This window comes from Plecotus auritus, assembly GCF_963455305.1.
Source record: "Plecotus auritus genome assembly, chromosome: 5".
Classification (NCBI taxonomy): Eukaryota; Metazoa; Chordata; class Mammalia; order Chiroptera; family Vespertilionidae; genus Plecotus; species Plecotus auritus.
In genome coordinates, this window is record NC_137776.1 from 124,394,353 (window position 1) to 124,419,118 (window position 24,766).

Sequence of the window (24,766 nt, forward strand, 5' to 3'; positions counted from 1 at the left end):
TCCTGCTACCCTAGCTGCAGACCCGCGGACCCTGGGACCTACACCTCCAATGGTGCACCGCTCGGCAGCAGTTATTGCAACCTCCCCCTCCCCAATTTGCAAGTATCCATATTCCCGCGTTTCCAGCCGCGCAGGGCACTCCACTCCTTAGGCAGCGCTTGGGAGCCGCTGAGAGCCCCCGAGGATGTGATTCTGCACAGACAAGGGCGCGCAGCCCCGCAGTAGAAATTCTGAATTCCTGCTTCCTGGATAACTGCCCACATTCACCCCAGGGGCTCAACCGCAGTGCCAGGACCCCTCAGAGTGAATCAGAACTCTGCGCCCCGGCAAGTGCACCTCCACAGAGGCGAAGTTCCAACAGGCAGGCACCCTGAGCCCACCTACCCACAGGGCGCTAGTAGGAGCCACTGTGAGCTCTCCCTGGGTGCGATCTTGAACAAGCAGGGGCATACTCCCCGCCAGCAGTAGAAGTTCTGAATTCACTCATCCTGGATACCGGCCCACAGGCGCCTGAATTGCGTGGCTACACTGCCAGGGCCCTTCAGAGTCCTTCAGTGTGCCTTGCTGGCAAACGTACCACGGGTGCTCCTGTGAGCCGCCACTGGGAGTAAGCGCCTATCCACCACAGGCGCAACAGCAAAAGCTGGGTCTGCTCACCCCAATACTGCAGAACTCTGGGCACCACAGTCACGCCTTTCCAGAGAGCAGGCCCCCTGAGCCCCATCACCCCAACAGACGATTCCTGGGTGCCACTGTGAGTCCCTGCTGGGCACGCGTGATTTCAATTAAGGGTGCAAGACAGCAAAAATTGGGACACTCCCCTCCACGGCAGCTGACTTCTACACACCACAGTTGTGCCTCTCAAGCTCGCAGGCTTACATCAAGAGAACCCAAATAGTTCAAGTAGGGAGCTACACTAGATTAACAAGCCCAGGAGAACTGAGAGATTATGCCAGTAGCACCATCCCCAAAAGAACCTGGGTAGCAAAGCAATTGGATCTACAATTAAAACATTACAGGAAAACATGGGAAGACAAAAAAGCAATCCCCAAAGGAAAGAAAAAGAGGAATCACCAGAAAGGAAGTTAAATGAATTTGAAGCTAGCAGCTTATCAGAGATAGAATTCAGAGTAATGGTTATAAGGATGTTTAAACGGCTGGATGACAAATACACACAACTCAATGAGAATTATAAGGAGCTGAATGAGAATGTCACCAACATGAAAAAGAACCAAGAGGAGATGAAGACCGACATAGCTGCAATAAAGAACACATTAGAAGGCTTAAACAGTAGACTAGAAGAGGCTGAGGACCGCATCAGCGAATTAGAAGACAAGGTAGGAAAAAACACACAAACACAGCAGCAACTGGAAAGAAGACTTAAAAAGCAAGAGGAGAGCCTAAGGGAGCTTTGGGACAACACAAAACGAAACAACATTCACTTAATAGGGATACCAGAAGGAGAGGAAGAGAAGCAAGGAATAGAAAACCTGTTTGAAGAAATAATGACAGAAAACTTCCCTGATATTGGCAAGAAAAAAACTATTCAAGTCCAAGAAGTACATAGAGTCCCAAACAAGTTGAACCCCAAAAGACCGACACCAAGACACATCATAATTAGATTGGCGAACACCAACGACAAAGTAAGAATCTTAAAGGCTGCCAGAGAGAGACAGAAAGTTATTTACAAGGGGTCTCCTATCAGAATATCAACTGATTTCTCAACAGAAACACACCAGGCCAGAAAGGAATGGAATGAAATATACAAAGTGATGCAAAGCAAGGGACTGAATCCAAGAATACTATACCTGGCAAGGCTATCATTCAAAATTAAAGGTGGAATCAGGAGCTTCACAGACAAAAAATGGCTAAGAGAGTTTATCACTACCAAGCCAGCAATGCAAGAAATGCTAAAGGGACTGCTGTAAAACGAAGACAGAGAAAGGCAAGAAGAAACACAAACACTAAGGAAAAATATGAAAACAAACATGTACTTGTCAATAATATTAAACGTAAATGAATTAAATGCACCAATCAAAAGACATAGGGTAGCTGATTGGATAAGAAAACATGACCCATATACTTGCTGTCTACAAGAGACCCTTCCAGAGCAAAGGATTCACACAGACTGAGAGCAAAGGGATGGAAAAACATTTTTTCAGGCAAATGGAAATGAGAAAAAAGTTGGGGTTGCAATACTTATATCTGATAAAATAGACCTCAAAGTAAAGGCCATAATAAGAGATAAGGAAGGCCACTACATAATACTAAAGGGAGCAATTCAACAAGAAGATATAACTCTGGTAAACATATATGCACCTAATGCAGGAGCACCCAAATACATAAAAAATCTCCTGGCCAAAACTGGTTTGGCTCAGTGGATAGAGCGTCAGCCTGCGGACTGAAAGGTCCCAGGTTCGATTCCGGTCAAGGGCACGTAACTTGGTTGCGGGCACATCCCCAGTAGGAGGTGTGCAAGAGGCAGCTGATCAATGTTTCTCTCTCATCGATATTTCTAACTCTCTATCCCTCTTCCTTCCTCTCTGTAAAAAATCAATAAAAAAATATATTTAAAAAAAAAAAATCTCCTGGAAGATATCAAGGGAGAGATCGGCAACAATACCATCATAGTAGGAGACTTTAATACACCACTGACATCACTGGTAAATCCTCTAGACAAAAAATCAGCAAAGAAACAGCAATTCTAAATGACACACTAGATCAGATGGACCTAATTGACATCTTCAGAGCATTTCACCCCAAAGCCACGGAATATACGTTCTTCTCAAGTGCACATGGGACATTTTCAAAAATAGACCACATATTGGGTCACAAGCAAAGTCTCCCCAAATTCAAAAAGATTGAAATCATATCAAGCATTTTCTCAGACCACAATGGTATAATATTAGAAATAAACTACAATAAAAACATTCCAAAAAATTCAAACACTTGGAAGCTGAATAGCATGCTACTAAACTATGATTGGGTTATCAAAGAGATCAAAGAAGAAACTAAAAACATGGAGACTAATGACAATAAAAACACAACACTGCAAATCCTATGGGACACAATGAAAGCAGTCCTGAGAGGGAAGTTTATAGCTCTACAGGCCTAGCTCAAAAAACAAGAAAAAATGGTAATAAATCATCTAACTCAACAACTCAAAGAATTAGAAAGAGAGCAACAAGAAAAGCCCACAGTGAGCAGAAGGAAGGAAATAACAAAGATCAGAAAATGAATGACATAGAGACCAAAAAAAAAAAATACAAAAGATCAATGAAACCAAGAGCTGATTCTTCAAAAGGATAAACAAGATTGATGAACCTCTAGCCAGTCTCACCAAGAAGCAAAGAGAGAGGACCAAATAAACAAAATCAGAAATGAAAGAGGTGAAATAACAACAGACCCCACAGAAATACAAAGGGCTGGTAAAAAATACTATGAACAATTCTAACAAACTAGACAACCTGGAGGAAATGGACACATTCCTAGAAAAATACAACCTTCCAAAACTCACTCAGGAAGATTCTAAAAATCTCAATAGGCTAATAACTATGGAAGAAATTGAAGCAGTCATCAAAAAGCTTCCAGAAAACAAAAGTCCAGGGCCAGACAGCTTCACAGGGGAGTTTTACCAAACATTCAAGGAAGAACTAAAACCTATCCTCCTTAGACTATTCCAGAAAATTCAAGAGGAAGGAGCACTTCCAAGCTCCTTCTATGAAGCCAGCATCACCCTAATACCAAAACCAGATAAAGATAACACAATGAAAGAGAATTACAGGCCAATATCCCTCATGAACGTAGATGCCAAAATCCTCAACAAAATTCTAGCAAATCGAATCCAGCAGTACATCAGAAAGATCATACACCATGACCAAGTAGGAGTTATCCCAGGGATGCACAAATCAATATTTTGCAAATCAATAAACGTGATACATCACATAAACAAATTGAGAGATAAAAATCATATTTGCAAATCAATAAACGTGATACAATATTCGCAAATCAATAAACGTAATACATCACATAAACAAATTGAGAGATAAAAATCATATAGTCATATCAATTGATGCAGAAAAAGCATTTGACAAAATCCAATACCCTTTCTTGATAAAAACTCTCAGCAAAGTGGGAATAGAAGGATCATACCTCAACATAATAAAAGCCATATATGACAAACCTACAGCCAACATCATACTCAATGGGAAAAAACTAAAACCATTTCCCCTAAGAACAGGAACAAGACAGGGATGCCCACTCTCACCATTCCTGTTCAACATAGTGCTGGAAGTACTAGCCATTGCGATCAGACAAGAAGAAGAAAAAAAAGGCATCCAAACTGGAAAAGAAGAAGTAAAATTGTCCTTATTTGCAGATGACATGATACTGTACATAGAAAACCCTAAAGACTCCATCAAAAAATTATTAGACTTAATAAATGAATTCGGCAATGTAGCAGGATACAAAATTATCGCCAAGAAATCTATGGCATTTCTATACACCAATAACGAACTTACAGAAAGAGAGACTAAAAAAGCAATCCCATTTATCATCACACCAAAAAAATAAAGATACCTAGGAATAAACTTAACTAAGGAGGTAAAAGACCTATATGTGGAAAACTACACGACACTGAAAAAAGAGATAGAGGAAGACATAAACAGATGGAAGAACATACCATGTTCATAAATTGGTAGAATCAACATCATCAAAATGTCCATACTACCCAAAGCAATACATAAATTCAATGCACTTCCCGTTAAAATACCAAAGGCTATTTCACAGACCTAGAACGAACCTTCAAAAAATTCATCTGGAATAAAAAAAGACCCCGAATAGCTGCAGCAATCCTGAGAAAGAAGAACAAAGTAGGGGGGATCTCAATACCAGATATCAAGCTGTAGTACAAAGCCACTGTTCTTAAAACAGCCTGGTACTGGCACAAGAACAGACATATAGATCAATGGAATAGAATAGAGAACCCAGAAATTGACCCAAACCACTATGCCCAATTAATATTTGACAAAGGAGGCATGAACATAAAATGGAGTCAACACAGTCTCTTCAACAAAGGGTGTTGGGAAAATTGGACAGATACATGCAAAAAAATGAAACTAGATCACCAACTTTCACCATACACAAAAATAAACTCAAAATGGATAAAGGACTTAAACATGAGACGGGAAACCATAAAAATACTAGAGGAATCCACAGGCAGAAAAATCTCAGACATATGCCAAAGGAACTTCTTAACTGATACTGCTCCTAGGGCAATGGAAAATAAAGAGAAAATAAACAAATGGGATTACATCAAAATAAAAAGCTTTTGCATAGCAAAGGAAACCATCAATAAAACAACAAGAAAGCCCACTGTATGGGAGAACATATTTGCCAATGATATCAACAATAAGGGTTTAATCTCCAACATTTACAGAGAACTCATACAACTTAACAAAAAGAAGATAAACAACCCAATCATAAAATGGGCAACTGATCTAAACAGACACTTTTCAAAAGAAGACAGAAGGAAGGCCAAAAGACATATGAAAACCTGCTCAAAGTCACTAATCATCAGAGAGATGCAAATCAAAACAACAATGCGGTACAATCTTACACCCGTCAGAATGGCTATCATCAACAAATCAATAAATGACAAGTGTTGACGAGGATGCCGAGAAAAAGGAACTCTTTTGCACTGCTGGTGGGAATGCAGACTGGTGCAGCCACTGAGGAGAACAGTATGGAGTTTCCTCAAAAAACTAAAAATGGAACTCCCATTTGACCCAGTGATCCCACTTCTAGGAATATATCCCAAGAAACTAGAAACACGAATCAGAAAGGATATATGCACCCCTATGTTCATATCAGCACAATTCACCATAGCTAAGATTTGGAAACAGCCTAAATGCCCATCAGCAGATGAGTGGATTAAAAACTGTGGTACATCTACACAATGGAATATTACGCTGCGGTAAAAAAGAAGGAGTTCCTACCATTTGCAACAACATGGATGGAGATGGAAAGCATTATGCTAAGTGAAATAAGCCAGGCAGAGAAAGATAAATATCACATGATCTCACTCATTTGTGGAATATAATGAACGGCATAGACTGATGAACAAGAACAGATCCAGAGACTGAGAATCGTCGATCAGAACCTCAAACCTCAGGGAAGGAGGGGGTCGGTGGGAGTAAGGGGGAGAGATCAACCAAGGGACTTGTGTGCATGCATATGAGCCTAATCAATGGATGCAGAAAACGGGGGGGGGGGGGCATGAGTGGGAGGTGGGGGGTAATGGGGGAATAAGGACACATAGGTAAAAAAAATAATAATAGAAATAAAAAAATAAAATAAAAAAAATTGAAAAGAAATTGTGAGGTAACCAGAACCCCAAGAACACCTGAGAGCATCTTTCTTGCCATGCTAGCAGTCATCAGCTGTACGGTAATATTACCTGGGGCAAATGGGGAAGTATTTTGGACTTATGTTCCTGACTCTTCATGGGTAAGAGCCCTTACGTGGGCTGATCCCCCGCCTAATGTAGTCACCAATAATACCAAACACCTTGGTCATCCAGGAGGACCATGGGTGGGGCAAGGAAGTATAATTACACAGGGGTTGCCACCCAACTTCCCTTTTGTATGACACAAAATCAAACCACTGCTCCTTTGTGTGTAAAATTAAAGAGAGGTTTCTGGCTTGCGTGGACACCAAAGGAAGGGGCTATCACTACTTGCTCCTGGGAGAGGTGCAGAAAATGTAACTAAGACCTTGTCTATACAAAAAGAAATTGACAACCAGTTTGAAATGGAATTGCCATGGCCTAGAGCAAAGAATATCCTTACATGATATTAGTCTACAATGTCATTATAATTTTTCCCAGATTTGTATTACCCCCATTACCTATAATAGTACCTTGCACCCTTGGGAATCAATAAAAAAATCATCTTTTTGGTGCTTGGAGACAAAGGTAACACATCTCTTGATATTTTAGAATTACAACAGCATAATGTACAATTATCCCAAACAAACTTACAAACTAATTCTTTTAATGTCTGGCAGCAATTTAAAAAGGACATGAAAGGATTTAATCCCTTCCACTGTGTAGAGGGCCCCCTGGGAAGGCACCTGAGCATTCTATATTGGTCCCTCTTGCCCTTTTGGCCAAGAGGGACCCTCTTCTCACAAACCAATTGCCCACAGCTGTTGCCTGTGCTTTCTGTTCATGCTGAGGTTGAAGCCTCGTGGTGGCTGGTACCATGGATCTGTCTCTCGCCCAGTGGGGTGAGCTGGGCCCTCCCTGGAGAAGAAACCTGGGTTCCCCAAGATATGTGATTAGTGCCAGGGCCCCGCCAGCAGGAGAGGGGAACCCAAGGCAGGTGCTGGGCGTGGAGGCCACGGGGGCATAGGCTACCAAGGAGACAGAACTGAACATCACATCACCCTGCTTGGCCCCGGAGGATGACAGGTTAGCCAGAGACGGGTAAGATTCCTCAGGGAAGGAACAACCTAAGACAGGCACAGTTGCAGAGGGGCCATCGGGAGAGAACTTGGGGGTCAACAGAGGTGGGGCACAGACCCTCACCCCCTCAACTTTGCAGGGGCCTGAACCCTCACCCATTCTGAGGGAGGTCTCCTGCCCCCATGGCTGCTTCTCTTCCCATGCCCTGCTCAAATTGGGACCCAGGTAACAGACAGAGACTTGGCCGACAGCAGCTGCCCTCTCACTGCAACAAGACTTGTTTGAGTTGTCTTGTACCCATGGTGTGGGGAAGTGGGTTTTTGCTATCTAAATCCAACCTAGCACCAGGAATGCTCAGGGCCTACTCAAGAAGGCAAATAATCCTTTCCACTAATATTTATAGGGTAAAATAAGATTGTTGTTAGAGTATTAAATTTGACAGTAAAATAGTAGTCAAGTTCTCAGACTAATTTAAACTGGCTAAGTGAAATAAGCGAATATTCTAGAAAAATTAATGGTACTGGACAAAAAGCTGTTCCTAAAGTGTTAACTAAAATTTTTATTGGTAGTTAATCTCATAAAATTGCATAACATGCAATGAACCTAAAGCAGTCATATTTTAGCGCAAAAAACTAAAATTTAAAAGCTATCAAGACTACATTATAAAATTTCCAAAAGCCTCCTAATATTTAAATCAAAAAAGGGGGGGGGACAGTAGAAGAATATCATGTAAGGAAAAGTATCCTGTAAGTAAATTACATCTAGAAAATTTTTACTTTAGAAAATTAACTTTCATTTGTAATGCTAACAGCAAGACACCCATGAAAAACAGACATGGTGTCAAAACAAGCCAAAGGAAAATCGTTTGTGCAAAAAATGAAAAAGGATCCCAAGTCAAATTTATAGAAAAGATTCCTTTATTAACTTTTGGTCAAGAATATGTTTGTATATTTTCAGAAAACACCTCCAAGACCATGTGGATTCCTGCAACAGAGAGGACTTGACAGGACTGCTCCAGCCATGAAGACATAAGAGTAACAGTCCAGAGATGGAAGACGCTGACGACGCCTTGCCATACTAGCAGTCAGCAGCTGTGCATCGCGGCAGGTTGCCTAGGACCAAACCAGAGACAGTCAGACCTGCATTACCACCATTTGTCCACCATCCAGAACTGAAATATCATTGCTGACATGTCCACATAAGGAACTGTTTGACATTGAAATTGGGACTCAAAAGAACTGTTGGCCCAGAAAGGAACTCACTACAGACTGATTCATTTGCCTCTCAGCATAACCATTATTGCTTGTCTCATTTTCGGTTCTTATAAGTGTATTTCTAGTATCACATGATCTCACTCATCTAGGGGAAATAATGAACATAAACTGATGAACAAAAACAGACCCGGAGACAGGAAAGCATCGATCAGACTGTCAAACCTCAGAGGGAAGGTAGGTGAGGGTGGGGGTAAGGGGGAGAGATCAACCAAAGGACTTGTATGCATGCATATAAGCCTAACCAGTGGTCACGGACAACAGGGGGGTGGGGGCATGCATGGGGAGGGGTTTGGGATGGGAATGGGGGGATGAGGACAAATATGCGATACCTTAATCAATAAAGAAATTAAAAAAAAAAAGAATATGCTGTGATGGAAGGCCATAGTATGGACTGGTTCCTCTAGTTTTTGCTAAGTACACAGAATTGTTATGAAAATTAAATGGCATAATAAATATAAGGATATGTGTCAGAACCTATGAGATAGCAGTATATCCCAGTTCCCTTCTCTCACCAATCAAGTGTATATCTGCTTATAGTACTCTGGTCTCTCTCAGCCATTTATTTACTTCTTACTTCATACCTTGAGAAGAATCTAGCAATTTTTATTATCATAAGACATGTGAATAAAGGTCAATGATGAAAAGTGAAAGGTTGAAACAATATTAACATCTTTAATTTGTATAGCTGACATACTTGTAATTTATCATCTGTGTAACACAAGAACTATGAAAAACAGGTTTTTTACTATGTTTCAGATGATTAAACTGAGAATTGCATAAATTGAATTGTTTATGCATAGTACTGACCTTTATCTAGGAAGAGGTGAAACCAGGACCTGAATGCAATTTTCCCAAGCTAAACCCTGGGCTCTGCAGTCACCACCACCACTTTGAAGAGCTGTCCATGGTACTGGCCTTCTCTGCCCAAAGTTCCACTAGCTTCAGATGGCCAGAAGTAGACTCACTACCTACCGTGTTAACCCTTGGTCCTTGACATCACTCTCTCACTTAACCTGTGTCCTGGGTGGTGCTGACTATTAAGTATTTCAATAGTATGCCCATAGACCCAGGCTTCATCTGGCATTATTACAACCACATCTAAAGCCAGGACCAACTGTGACCTGGCCCAGCAATCAGCTTATTTGCTTGCTTTCTTAAAGATGTTTACCAAACCAGAATTGGGGCTGTGGAGGCCATAGTATTCAACTTAAAACCTCTGAGTCAGAGTCTGGTTTCCAGTGACTTGACCTGCATACTTAGGTTTTAGTTACAGAAAGTCAGAAATCAAAGGGGCCTTAGAAATTACCACATTTTCCCTACTACCAAATATATTTTTACTATGATTTTTTATACTGGTTCCCTTCCTTTCACTTTGCTCAGTAGTGACTGTTTTAGCTCATACTGCTAGTCCTCTTATGTTTTATTCTTGAAGTATGTGGTTTTTTAGTTAAATTTGGGCTGGAAAACTAATCAAACTCATACACAATAAAGAAATATATGCTACACAATCCCAAATTAACAGTCTCTCAGATATACCTGACTGGCTCCAATGTCAGGGAACTCACCACATCCCAAGGACCCATTTTAATGATCCTCTATGGATCATTATAGATCAGGGGTGGGCAAACTTTTTGACTCGAGGGTGACAATCGGTTCTTAAACTGGACCGGAGGGCCGGAACAAAGGCATGGATGGAGTGTTTGTGTGAACTAATATAAATTCAAAGTAAACATCATTACATCAAAGGGTACGGTCTTTTTTTTATCTCAATAGTTTTATTCATTTCAAACATTTTAACAAGAAGAATGTAAACACTAATTATTATAATTTGAAACTTCAAAAAATGGAGGAATCATAGCACAATAACATACCTTATATTGAAGATGGCAATGGCAAAATAAAATTGCCTAACAAAGGAAAGGTACGAAAGCCTTTCAAATTAAACTTAAATATAATAAAATAATTTAAAACTAAAACAAATAGAAAAGAACAAAATGTGTAAACAGTAAATTAAACATTTTCTTTAGTGCAACTTCCAAATTATGCCCGGGACGTAGATGTAGATGGCGATGTAGACTGGGTTGAAAGGTTTTTGGTCTTTAAAACATCAACTTCAGTGGGAACAGTGTTGTTGGTCTCCTTTTTAGCTAATGCTCTGATACTGTGCTCTCCAGAGGCGTGTCTCCCTACATCACCACGATAACGTGTCTACGCATTCCCAGGGTGATGTCGGGGGACGCGTCCACAGGCATTACAAGGAGCCCCTGGAATATTGAGAGGTTGTTCCTTCTACTGAATGGGCGGATATAAATCCGCCCACTCAGAAGAAGGAGCTGCGGCCGTGTTTCCCGACGTTGCCATGTTAACACTGCTGCTGGTGAAGAAGCAGAGGGGAGAGCAAGAGAACCCTCCGCTCTTTTGGCTCCGTGGGCTGGATAGAACAGCCGAACGGGCCGGATCTGGCCCGCGGGCCGTAGTTTGCCCACGGCTGTTATAGATGTAGACCCCTTCTATGACCTATGATTTTTAATTTGCAAAAATATCACAAAAAAACACATAGCTGAGAAATGTCTCTATCTGTAGTAACATTAAAGAATCCTGTTAACACTGGGTTAATCACATTTTGCCCATCTCTAGGAAATAAAATATGGCCCTCAGCAAAACCACCAGGGCTTATATCACAATTTCAATCCCATATCACTCAACTGAGAGTGATTTTAATTTCCCCACTTTTTTTCATTCATCAACTGGTTAGAAGCACAGTTGCTGGCTCACTGTATCAAACAGGATACCAAATTGGATTATTTTGTCCATTAAATAATTTAGAACTATTCCTGGCAATTCACACTAAAGCCATTTCTACTGGCTTTAACTATTTAATTTAAGTATTGTGGGGGGGGGGGAGGGGGAGAGGGAAGAATAAGACTATAAATATCTTTCTCTTCTTAACAAAAGCTGACATTTGACCTGCTCTGAGAGAAACAGTTCAGCAAACAGTGAAAGAAGCTAATAGATACTGGTACTAACTTGATTGGTTGGTTGATATAAAAAAAATTCTTATCTAATTAGATTCTTGGGAAAATAAGAGTATTCAACATGACATCTACATGGTTCTCTGGGCTATTGTTTTTACAAGTCACAAAGGATCTAAATATATCAAGGCATTGAATTAAGCAATGGGCTAAATAACAACTGTCACATTCCTTAAGAGTATGCCCAATGTTTTCTCCTCCTGCTCTTTAAATAACATTATTAAAACTTCCGTGTATAGGCATCAAGGTAAGGAGTACAAGCTCCCTGAGACCATCTGGCCAAAATGAGTTTTGCTTTCCCTACCCAGTGCCATTTATGTAACAATAGTTTTGCCCTATTTTCCAGTGAGGTGATTCCTGAAACCAAAGTTTCATAGTATTGAATATTTTCTGTTGCCATTCAGAACACTTTGGTTAATGTGTTGAAAAATTTATCCCTGTTTAAATGAAAATCAGCAAGTTATTTGAACTTAAAAAGTACAAGTGAACTGTAATATGCCCCCTGTATCATCTAAAAAATTCCTCTATTCAAATATCCACTTAGCACAACACTGAGAGCTTATGCTTCTAATCCCATCTTCTCTTCCACTCCATGTACTCTGTATTCCAACCAAACTCCAAATCCCATCTTCCTCTCTCTTACTCTTCATTGTATTCCTCACAACAGGTACTCAGAAAGATCTATAACTGATCCACAATGTACTTGTGTAAATATTAATGTTAAGGTGACTGAGAGGAGGCATAAAGTGAGGCTGATCATCTCACTTTAGGATGGTCTTTGAAAAGGCACAACTTAAGAAGAAAATATAAATAATACAACCTACTCATGTTTTACTAGTAAATTAAAAGTATTAATTCTGAGTCCGCAGTAGTGTGGTCTCATGCTATTTTTCTCTATATACTAAATGAGAAAGATGTCAGAGGGAGCCAGCAGCAAGCAACAGCTTAAATAATTGACCACTGTTCTCAGCTCAAATGATGCTGCACTGCTTCCCGCAATGACTCAGCCTCCCCCTCAGCAACCATCAGTCTAGGGCTAGGCAAAAGACACTGCATCCTCTAGGCCAGTGGTCGGCAAACTGCGGCTCGCGAGCCGCAATTTGCCGCTCTGTTGACTAATGAGTTTGCCGACCACTGGGATAGGGGCTTAATCACAAGGAACAACAACAGCCTGTAATTATTTGAATCAAGAGTCTAGGTCAGTGGTCGGCAAACTCATTAGTCAACAGAGCGGCAAACTGTGGCTCGCGAGTCGCAGTTTGCAGACCACTGCTCTAGGTGCAGCTCTGATTCTTCTCCGAATTGCATTCCATGTATTAAATACTGAAGGGCCAACTACCATTTCTTCAACTGCTTCTCATAAAGGTCTCTTTGAAAATCACATCATCAGTAAAATTCAACAGACTTAACACCAAATTCAGACCCTAAAACCTGCAAAGTTATTTACCTCCTTGTCCAGCTTTATTTGTGTCCACAGTCAGGTTTCCTCACCATCCACCAAATGTGCTTATTCCCTCAGCCATGGACCTGGATCTACTTCACTTTTTTTATTTTTCAAATTTTACCAATTATCTAAAATGCTGACCCAGATTTCATCTTTTCCATTACCTGAAAGGGCTCAGACTTCCTTTGGACTCATAATGAGACACATCATCTTTTGGACTACCTGGAACTTGCCACCTGAGTAAACTTGCTGAGGACCCTTGTTCATTTGAATTATAATATGTTAATGGAGGCAATCATATTGCAGGCTTCTCTGTTGGAAAACTTCTGAGAGGACATTACTAAACATAGTGCTTGCAGGGCAGACACTCAATTCAGTTGAAAAAAAAAATCTCAGTGAATTATCCTAAGACCAAAAATTACACATAAATTAAAGGAAGACCCTTAACTATGAGTTGGCACAGGTTCTGTGTCTCCTGAGAGTTTACTCTCCCCTCTAAAGTGTAATTATCTTTTTCTCCATCAGCAACAGGCAAAATTAAAAATTCAAAAAGCTATGGTGTCTGATATTTTATTTAAAGTGTAGCTAAAGTTAAAGAAAATTCTCTCTCAACTATAACCATTCCACATTCATTCACCAAATTACTTTTAGCACAATTACAATTAAGAGTAATGATACACATTCTTCACATTAATCATGGTTCTAAATATATATGTATTTTAGTTTATATATAAATACACATATGTGTGTATGTAAGCACACACATGTGGGCAAACATGTTTGTGTGTGCATATGTACCCACATATGATAGAAAGTAAATATAACAGTTTTCCAAAGTGCTTTTTAAAAATAATCAAAAATAATTTTATCAAATACTGTATTGTTTATTCATATTAAAATAGAATTACTGTAACATTCCATAAGTAAAGCACAGCTGGTCTGTTAAAAGCAGAAAGTAGAACTCATATATTATCCTGCCAATATGCTCCCTGGAACAATCCCCAAAGTTATATACATATACTAGTGGCCTGCTGCACAAAATTCGTGCTTGGGGGGGAGGGTTTCCCTCAGCCCAGCCTGCACCCTCTCCAATCAGGGACCCCTTGGGGGATGTCCAACTTCTGGACATCCCTCTCCCAATCTGGGACCACTGGCTCCTAACCACTCACCTGCCTGCCTGCCTGATCACCCCTAACTGCCTCTGCCTGCCTGCCTGATTGCCCCTAACCCCTCTGCCTGCCTGCCTGATCACCCCTAACCTCTCTGCTTGCCTGGCTGATCACCTCTAACTGCCTCTGCCTGCCTGCCTGATCGCCCCCAAGTGCCCTCCCCTGCTGGCCTGATCCCCCTAACTGTTCTCCCCTGCCAGCCTGATTACGTAATGAAATCTCACTGACAAGTCAATGAGAAAAACCGAGGTAAGTTTTATTTTTTTTAAAAGTGGATTAAAAGTAAAGAGACCTGAAATTCTAGCCCTGACAATGGCACCAATAGTTGTGTGAAAGGGAAAATGCATAACCTGTTAGTGCCTCAATTTCTTCACCCAAAAAATGAAAACCAACAGCATCTAACACCGGATTTTTGAGAATTAAATTAGAATATGCATTTAAGAGCACTTTTTAAACTATAAAAAATCATTATTAAAATAAGGGATATATTATGTCTTAAGTGGTCTTACATGAAAGGTGTAATTTTAAGTTGGTTTCTTACATTTGGCAAAAAAAAAATCTAAGTGTAATTTAACTGAATTAACAAACATTATTTAATGCACAAGCTCTTTAGAAAGAAGTTATAATAATTAACCCTGTGGGACATCGTACTGTTTCCTCACTATTTGTAAACAGGTACCACCTATGATAATAAATAAAAGAAGCCCACACTCTGACTCTTCATGAAGGTACTTTAATCATTACTCATCAGTAAGGTACTAAAATATAAAATTTATAAGGAAAATACTTGATGACATATCAAATATTCAGAAAACAAAACAAAACAGGAGAATCAAAATTACAGCAGTATTTTCTTGGTATTTGGCTAAATACAAGTATATCTTGTTTTTCCAGATGGTGGTATTCCCATGTGTGAAAGGCAGGGTGAATTCACTTCATGAGATATAAGTTTCACACTAGTTTTTCTCAGCTGTCATTAAACTGGAATGCTTAAATGTCATGTTGTTTTGAAAGTGAATTTCAAAAATATATATTATTTATTTTTCCCATCCAGAAACTTCAGATTTTCTTAGAAAAATGCATTTTTTCCCTATCTAAATCAAGTTAATTCTGATCTCTTACTATCAAGTAGAATTTTTACATAGAAAAAAAGGAGAAAGATTCCTCTTCTACAATGTAAAAACAAGAACTCAATAGGATTAAGACTGCTTTTCTTTGAATACCTGGAGCTAAAAATCGGTTTGGATGAACTAAGCACTTGACCCTTTTCCCAGCTTCCAGACTATGTTGCTTCTAGTCAACTATATAGAAAAAGCAGAAATTTATTGACATGATGTTCTAATTGTTTCTGGTATGGTTCATTGGGGTTAAAAGCAAAACTTGCTAAACTCCATGTCCCCAAAGTGAGAATTTCCCAAACACTATGCAGCTACTTACATCACCTCCTCAAAGGTGACATCATTTTGCCCTAGCTGCTTTGGCTCAGTGGATACAGTGTTGGCCTTCACTCCCAGTCTGTCGACAGCGAGTTTGACATGCTTGAACTAAAGGATTCCAGGTTCAATTCTGGTCAAGGGCACATACTTGGTTGCAGGCTGGACCCCCAGCCCTGGTCAGGGTGCGTGTGGAAGGCAACCAATTGATGTGTCTCGCTCACATCAATGTTTCTCTTTGTGTCGCTCTCCCTCCCTTTCACTCAAACTAAACTACCCTGATGCTGGACTGGACTACGCCCTAACATGGAACAGAGATTCTGGACACTAACTCTGATTCTAGCCCTATTGAAACCACAGCCACACTTCCTTTATGGTGTGACTGAGGGAGTGGGGACTTTGGAAACTCATGGATTTAATTCCACAGAAATAAAGCTTTCTATAATATTGCATCCTCCTGTGGGGGCCTCCAGAAATACTTATTCCAAACGTACCCCAAGTGCAAAAGGTGGGGATGAAGACCCCACTCCACTGGTAACAAAGGGAACTGGTAGGATTCATTAGGGAGTTATCTTGCAGATTTCGGTCCTTCCCTGGAAAGATAGTTTATATTCTCACCTATAGTCTCATTTACAAGTTATCTTTGTCTCTAGAAAAAGATTTTTAAATATAAAAAATGTGCAGAATAAAAAAAATAGCATTTCTCTTTTGTTGACTCCCCCAAATACTTTAGTTCCTCATCATATAAGTGGTAATTTATGAACAGAAGGGAGTGATATTTTAATAAAGCTTCCCATCCCTGGAAATAGAAAGAATTTTATACATTTTCATATTCTACTGCGATAAGCCACTGAAAATGAACAAAATATAAAAAGACAGTGTCTCCTAAAAATAGACCCTATAACTTAGGGCTAGAACTATGTCGTGCAGTATTTTTTAAATTCTATTTAAAGCTCAGTCATAAATTCCCTTGAGAAAAAAACAGAACTGACAAAAAGAAAAAGTGGTACCAGTAATTCATTTGAGATTTCAGTCCTGGTTGATGAACGACCTAGAACCTAATGCTTTGATGACTCAGTTGATGAGGCAAAGAGGGAGTAGCCCCAGGCAATTATTTGTTAAGATAAACTGCTGGCAAGTCCTTTTCTGGTTTGTGAACTGAAACCACAAACTTCCTTGGGCCTTTGCTTCTTAATCCATAAAATGGGGCAGGGGCTGGGTGTGCTGAGATAACCAGGAGAGTGCTAAAATCACTTGCAATTAAAATTCTGGTATCTATTTTGGTGATTGTTAATTTGACGTATCAATTTGGCAAGGCTAGAATATCCAGTTGTTCAATCAAACACTAATCGAGGTAGCATTGTGAAGCTATTCTGCAAGTGTAGTCAACATCACAATCAGTTGGCTGTAAGTAAAGGAGATTACCTTTGATAATGGGGGTGGGCCTCATCCAATCAACTGAATTCAACTGAGAACAAAACTGAGATTACCTTGAGGAAGAAATTCTGTCTTCAGATCCTGCTGGTTCTGTTTCCCTGGAAAACCCTACCAAATACCATTTCTACCTGATGGAGTGCTATTTATAGTGTATAAAAGGTAGATAATAAATTAGGAAAGGGAGAAAATAGCATGCAAAGCTCTTAAAAAAAAATGCTGTGGTACTCCCCCCCCCCCCCCACATTAGGATTATATTCATGCAAATCTCATTCTAAAAAAAAAAGACAAATCATCTTTAGATTAAATTCACCAAGTAGAATAAATACAACAGAACTCAACTTGAATGCCTACTATGTACCAGGACTTTGATATGCAAATAAGACATGGCACATGCTCTCTGGGAACTTAAGAGTCTGGTGGGATATATAGATAAATAAATCATTTTAATATACAGCAAGTCCTCAAATAACATTATTTTGTTCAATGTAATTTCATTGTTATGTTGATGAGATGCTGTAGGAACTTAACTCTTGTTTATATCAAATAACCTATGGCAAAATTGATTTGTTAAACATCATTTTGCTTAAAGTAAAAAACAAAAACCTAACTACTGACTACATTAAGAACTTAATATAATGGGGTAAGTACCTAAAATATGTAAACAACCCATCAGATCCTAGGATGGACAAGTTCACCAATTTGGATAAGAAGGCAAGGTTGGGGAAAGCTTCTTGGGGCCTGGCTGATTCTCAAATCAGTACATTATAAGTAAGCCAGAAGGATAGACATGGGGAAATTTTTTTCTCAGGTAGAAGCTACTACATGACATAAAACAAATGCAACAAAAAACAGTATATGCTGGAAAGTACACCTATTTCAGTGCTGTTATAGATCAGAACATAAGGTAGGGAGGATGAGGACAGAGGATGCAGGAGAAAGGAGTGATCAAATGGCAATGAGCCTTTCATGCCATGCTAAAGACCTCAGTTTTTTTAAGGGTTTTGTTTTATTTTAGTTTTAATTTATTCACATAATTGTGTAATTATTACTAGACTAAGTTTTAAATGCTTCCATCACCCTAAGAAGTTTCCTGAGCCCATTCTTAGTCAATGCTGACTCCCACCCATAGGCAACCACTGACCTGCCTTCCATCTCTATGGTTTTACCTTCTCTAGATATGGCATATAAGTAGAATCATACATCAGGTAGTTTTAAATATTTGGGTTCTTTCACTCAGCATAAAACATGAGTTTCATCCATTTGTTACATATATCAGTTCCTTTTTATAGCTGAGTAGTATTCCTTTGCATGTTATACCACATTTTATTTATTCATTCACCATGGACATTTGGTTGCCTCCAGTTTCGGGGGAATTTTGAATAAATATTTGTATATAAGTCTGTGTGTACATATGTTTTATTTATTTATTTTGCAAGTACAAAAATACACACTGCATAACTTATGGTAGTAAAATCTGTCAAGCTATATTATACAATTTAAAACATTTTAGATAAAGCATTGGTATAATATAGGTTAACAGTATAATAAAATGACATATTCTTCACATCATTATACAATGTAATACTTAAGAGCAATACTAACAACTATTCACATTAAGTATTATAGGAGTATCTAAGGGAAAACAGAGCATTGACATGGTTATTTAAGAACCTCAATATCTATTTTCTTCTATGCTTCAAATTTGGTGAGTAATTTTCTGCTCATCAATATGGGGGCGGGGGGAGAGACTAGAACTATTATTTTGTTAACTAGAGAAGAAATTTCTTCCAGAAAGGCACTGCAAGTTGAGAGCTTCATTCACAACTTGGGGTTTAGACAACAGTAGTGCCCCAAGGGTAAGGGAAATCCCTGTGGCCTTTATAAGCCACAAAAGTTGCATATGGACACTCAGGAGTCTAACTATAGGAGTGGTCAGTTACAAGTTGACATCTACTTCACATCTGTGACTGAGATAGCCAGGCCATGAAGGAGTTTTTTGGACCCAGAGTTCTAAACGCTAATGCTATAATGCCTAGGGCAAAGAGGGCCATGTACCCTAGAGGTTAGGTAACACCAATAGCTAATACTAAAAAACTTCTTATATTTTACAGAAAACATTACTTTTTTCCCCTATAACTGAGAAGTGCCACATTTAGGACAACAGGGAAAGAGCATTTGACACAAAAGTTTCCTGGTGGCTCAGAAAAACAATTTGGAATAAGTTAGTTTGTGGGAGGAAGGTCCATCTAATGGTGGACTAGAGAGACCCAATGGATTCTAAGCAACTTCTTATAAGTTAAAATGAAGGAACATGTATATCCATCTCTGACTCTATTCCTTCATATCGATTGGCAAGGCGATAATCCAGAAGATGTACCAGTGTGAACTTTAAGGAGAGAGGAGAAATGTCTTATGAAATATGAAATAAACTTATGGGGCATAAACTATCTGTAAACCTTGAATCACTGGGAACAAATAATTGCAAAAACTTCTGGAGGTGAGGACATCCAAATCCAGTGATTTCAAAGAAGGCAGGCCTGACAGTCAAGACGCCTTCTCTCTCTGCTAGTATCCCTACAATCGCACAAGACCAATCCCATGCTCTAACAAGGAAAAGCCTCCCAAACACTTAGGTGATGCAAATGGTCTCAATAAAGAGAATCATTTTGTTTTCCTAAGTATTAGCAATGATTAATTATCTTTATGCTCTCTATTCCAGGTATTTTATACAAAAAAAAGAAGTCAAAATTATTATCTTGATGTCATTATTAGCCCACTTTCAGTTCTTCCAGACATCAGCTTCGTGTGGTTAAATGTCTTTGGTTGAATTTTGTTCCCAACATCACTAACTACTGTAGGTCCTGAGTCTGGGCTAGACAGACCATCCACAATCAAAGAGCGGGGTGAGGATCTCGCACAAGGCGGAGTACCAGGAGGGCACTGCCCGCGATGCTTTCCTTCCTGGTGGAACTTCATACAAAGCGTGAGGCTGGCTTCCTCTAGGGGCATGTCTTTCTGTTTCTCTCGCAGGGAGCTGGCTTCTGGAACACCAGAAGGTGGGGGAGGTGGCTCCGGGGTTCTTTCAGAGAAACTTTCTTTTCCTTCAATCTGGATGCCCTTGCTTTCCTTTTGAGGGGTCAGTTTTTCAAAGTGGACAAACCATTTCTCCATCATGCGCTGGGTGAAGAGCCACAGAATGCATTTGTGAATGACCTTCTACAGTGTCATTTTTTGTATAAGCTGGGCAGCTGCTGGTCTGCCCGGAGGAGGTCCCAGGCATTCGAGAAATGAGACTGGAACTGCAAAAGTCAGAAGAAAGTTCTGCCTGCTTGCTTTGAGCCTGAAAAGTGTCATCATTGGAGAGGAAGTTTAGGTGGGTGTCAATATGGAATGGGCAGCAATCTGAGCAAAAGCACAGTCTTGGGAGCTCACTGATCAGCCGGATGGGGAAGTGCCTGGGAGGACAAGCAAATGCTTAATCTTGAGGGTCAAGTCTTCTTAGTGTGTTGCTCTGAGGCACTCCTCTTGCCCACCTCGTCCCCCATGACTGAACTCTGCTTAATAAGCGTTTGCCCTTCCATTTGCAAAGACTTGGGCCGTTTGAGATGATCCTCCTCTCCACATAAGTGACCAGCTCCGTAGTTAGTTTTCTTTTGTTTATTTGAAAAGATTCTCCTGAGATAGCTCGGTTTGCAGGGCTGGTCATCAACGTTGAGCTCTGAGCAGCGCTGCTGCCTCTTTGAACTCTTGAGAGCATCCGTTGTGTGTGGAAGGGCGTCTCCTGATGTATCTGAATTGAAGGGCTGGCTCCTGGGATGATCATGTGAGGGCGTGTGACTGCAAGATGCCATAGAAATGGCCGCTGGCTTGGATTCAAGGAGAAGCTTCACATGATTTCCTTCATTACCAAACAAGCTTTCCTTCTTAGCATTTGTATTAGTGGCACTTTTCTTGATATCGGTGCCTGTAACTAAACTCTGTTTAAGATACGTTTTACCCTCTTCCGGTAGGGGTTGATTCTGCTTCAGATGGTCCTCATCTTTTTGTGAGAGAATCGCATCACAGCTGGACTTGCATAGCCTTTCCTGCCTGAGAGAGGAAAGCTTTGAATCTAGATAGCTGGTGCTGGGCTCCGAGCAGTGCTGATGTTGACTCGGGCTTTCTGGAGCATCTGCTGCAGCTGAGGACAAGCTGGGTGTGGTCATGCCAGACAGGGGCCCAGCGGGGTCCTGCAGTGTGGGCTCTCTGTACAGTACCATAACGGTGATGGGCTTGGATTCAAGAGCCCATTCCTTTTGAATGTCTTCGTGTTTAGAACGGTCTAAGTCAAAGTCGCTCAGGGTTAAAAGACCAGCCACCGCAGGCTGGTCAAGGTCATCATCACTAGGGGTCAAGGCAGAGTCCATGCTTCTGCTCCCCTGACCGAGGTTCTTCACCAAGTCACCACACGGGGCCTCAGCATCCGCATCCGCTCACCTTCCAAGCTGTCATTACAGAAGTCAGTCATTTGTAAGCAAGAGATGTGGGAGGCATTCTGCTTAGTATCACATCTCTCGGAAACCTCTCCAAAGAGGGAAGTGGTTTCTTCTCCAAATATTCAACAGCAATTTTCAATCAGAAATTGAATAAGCAGAGTAACCTTATTTATAAATTCATTTTCTAGTTCTGGGCTGGAGGAGGTAAGAGGCCGAAGAATGCTTGTAGCAATGCCCACTGCTACGTTATATGTCGTCATCTGATTGGATGAGGAGTGTTGCTCAATGTTGCGTAAGACCCCAAAAAAGGTACCATAGGAGGACAACATTGGCTCTCGAAAGCTGGTCAACAACCTTTGAATTGTATTTCTTTTCTCATCATCATTTCCTTGATCCATGACACAGACCCAGTGATGACAGAGATCTGATGAGAAAATACTACCAGGAATATTTCATAGAAAATCCTTTAAAACTGATGCTATCACAAAAACAGACTCACTACAGAATTCAGTTTCTCCTTCAGCTCTCTGCAAGATTCCACATTGGCTGACAGACTGAAGATGCCTTTCATGCGGGGTCCTTTTTGATCAAGAATGAAAAGCATATCTGAGACAGGTTTGGGCAGATTGTCATTCTCACAGATACTTGGCAGAGACACTCCAAAGAGCTGTCCTGGCGTAGGAGAGGTTGGTGACATGGGCAAGTTACCCAGGTGAGTGCTAGAACCCTGCTTTATGCTACACCATCTCCTTTTAAATGTCTTCTGACCTGACTTGCTCAGCTGCTGGTGGCTGAGCTGCAGGGTGAACTGGCACTGCCTCTCCCGGGGCAGCTGTTCCATGAGGAAGAGCTCCCGGAGGATGGAAGGGCTGGTGGAGGTCTCTGATCCCTGTGTCAGAGGTGCGGAGTCTCGAAGATGACCCATTTTAATTCCATAGGGACATTCATGCCCAATAAGTGGACATGGTGCCTCTTCTTTGCCAGAATCCACCCATAACTGGTCATCTCTCTCAGAGCCAATGATCCTTAGCAAGGGCAGTGTCATGTTGATAACCTCATTCACTGTGTCTGAATTCCTTATTGTTATAGTTTTAGAACAGGCACAGTCCCCAATGTCCTTGGTGAAGATTTTGAGGGGAATGCTCTTTGGACAGTCCTCCTTCTCTAGACTGAGGCATCTCTGGAGAAGGGAGAGCCATTTTCCCTTCTGCTCTGGGGAACGGAAAGTGGCCACGAAGTTCACCGTGGGTCAGCCCAGGACCAACGATCTCATGGCATCGGTACTGCCTTCTCCCACTTCATCCACACAGCTTGCTGCCCACATGTCACTCAATTTTATTTTAGTGTTCCTCTTGAAGTTGTTGTTATATTTGATTTTGGCCACAACTAACCGGTCATTGAACAGGAAGAGGTGCCGCCCCCGCCTCTGTGGGCCTCTCTTGAGTTCTACCAGGCCAGTGGTCGGCAAACTGCGGCCCGCGAGCCACATGTGGCTCGCAAGCTGCAGTTTGCCAACCACTGTACCAGGCCATCAAGTAGCAGGGCGCTATCAGGGCACAGGAAGGATGACAGAAACGCACGTGTGTCCACACCAGCAGGAGGCCTCTCCTTGGTAGCTGGCTATTTTTTGCAGGGCGTTATCAAGAGTAAGAGATGGAGCCCGCCTCCTCCTTCCCACTAGTGCTTTCATTCTCTTCATGGCTGGTTGCTGAGCCCTGCGGGGCACCACAGCCCTGATGACTTCTACAGACCCAGGGGTCCAGCACCTGCCGGGGTGGGAAAGGCAATGTCCCACCTTGGCCTCGCCCCCGCTGGGGACTGGGCTGCCTGCCTACCGGGTGGTGGATGGAGAGGAGGGCGGAGGCTTCTGGGTCACTCAGACGTGTTAAGACTCACACACAGAGAGTTCCAAGAGTACAGAGTTCGGGAAGATGTGGGAGAAGACCAAGGGTGCTGGGGGGGTGACCTAGCAGGTGGTGTTTTTTTCTGATAAGATGGGAAGTTCTAGAATTAGAACATGGGACCCTCAAGCCTCTGGCGTTAAATTCCCCTCGTGATGGGTCACGTGCCCCAGTGGGAGTGTCCGGTAGGGAGGGCACTAGCAAGCAGGTCTGGTGCTGGGCATTAAGTGGGGCAGGGGGCGGGGGTAGGCAGGGCAGTCAGGTGGGGAGAGATAGCGGCATCTCTGCCTGCTCAGTGTCCTCACCTTCTTTGTGCCTGGCCTCTCTGGTGTAGACACACCTGTCAGGGAGGAGGATCTCCCAGGCTGCCCCCTTAGAGTCTCCTGCTTTGCTGGCAGATGTGCCTGATCTCTCAGCTGCAGCAGTTTCCGTAAATCAGCGGTGTCCCAGGCATTCATTTCATGTGGGCGGCTGGCTCATCAGTAAGAGGCAGAGGACCATCCCTACCATCCTCTCCTCTTCCCCCATCACCGTCCCCCTCCCCATCCCCCGGACTCCTAGCCCAACCTCCTTACCCCCTCAGCTCCCCCACTTCCCTCCCCCACATCCCGCCAGAGCAAAACTCAGTAAAGCAGGAAGGCATGACTCGGCTCTAAACCAAGCGCCTCCCAATCTGTTTTCATTTCATTTGGGTAGAAATCTAGAAGTGGAATCGCTGTGTCTGGTAAATGTATATTTAACTTTTAAAGAAATTTCCAAAATATTTTCCAAAGGGGCTTACCATAAAATCTTACACTGTCTCTTGGCAATGATGGGGAGTCATTAACAGGATTAAGATGGGGATTATCATAGCTAAATTAATTCTTAAATCATCTAATAAAAGAGTAATATGCAAATTGACCGTACATCCATCACACAACAAGCCGTGCCCACCAGCCAATCAGGAGTGAGTATGCAAATTAACCCAACCAAGATGGCTGTAGCCACGGAGAGAGAAGGATGCTTGGGTTTCCCCGACAATGGAGGAAGCCAAGCTTTCTGCCAGCCCTGGCCTGCCTTGGCCTCTGCTTAAGGCTACAGAATTTCAATTATGGAAGATAAATAAATCCCAGACCAGGGCCTCCACTTGGGTTGCC

General features: G+C 41.5%; 1 protein-coding gene and 1 pseudogene across 6 annotated transcripts in view; both read right to left on the reverse strand.

Moving 5' to 3' along the window:
• SH3GL2 (SH3 domain containing GRB2 like 2, endophilin A1) overlaps positions 1-24,766 on the reverse strand; it is a 210,008-nt gene that overhangs the window by 44,595 nt on the left and 140,647 nt on the right. The window lies entirely within an intron of this gene.
• Positions 20,743-24,088, reverse strand: LOC308249542 (rho GTPase-activating protein 20-like; annotated as a pseudogene). Its single transcript has 3 exons — positions 23,936-24,088; positions 23,249-23,422; positions 20,743-23,198 (listed from the first exon to the last, which is right to left on the reverse strand). The product of its transcript is annotated as a rho GTPase-activating protein 20-like (transcript).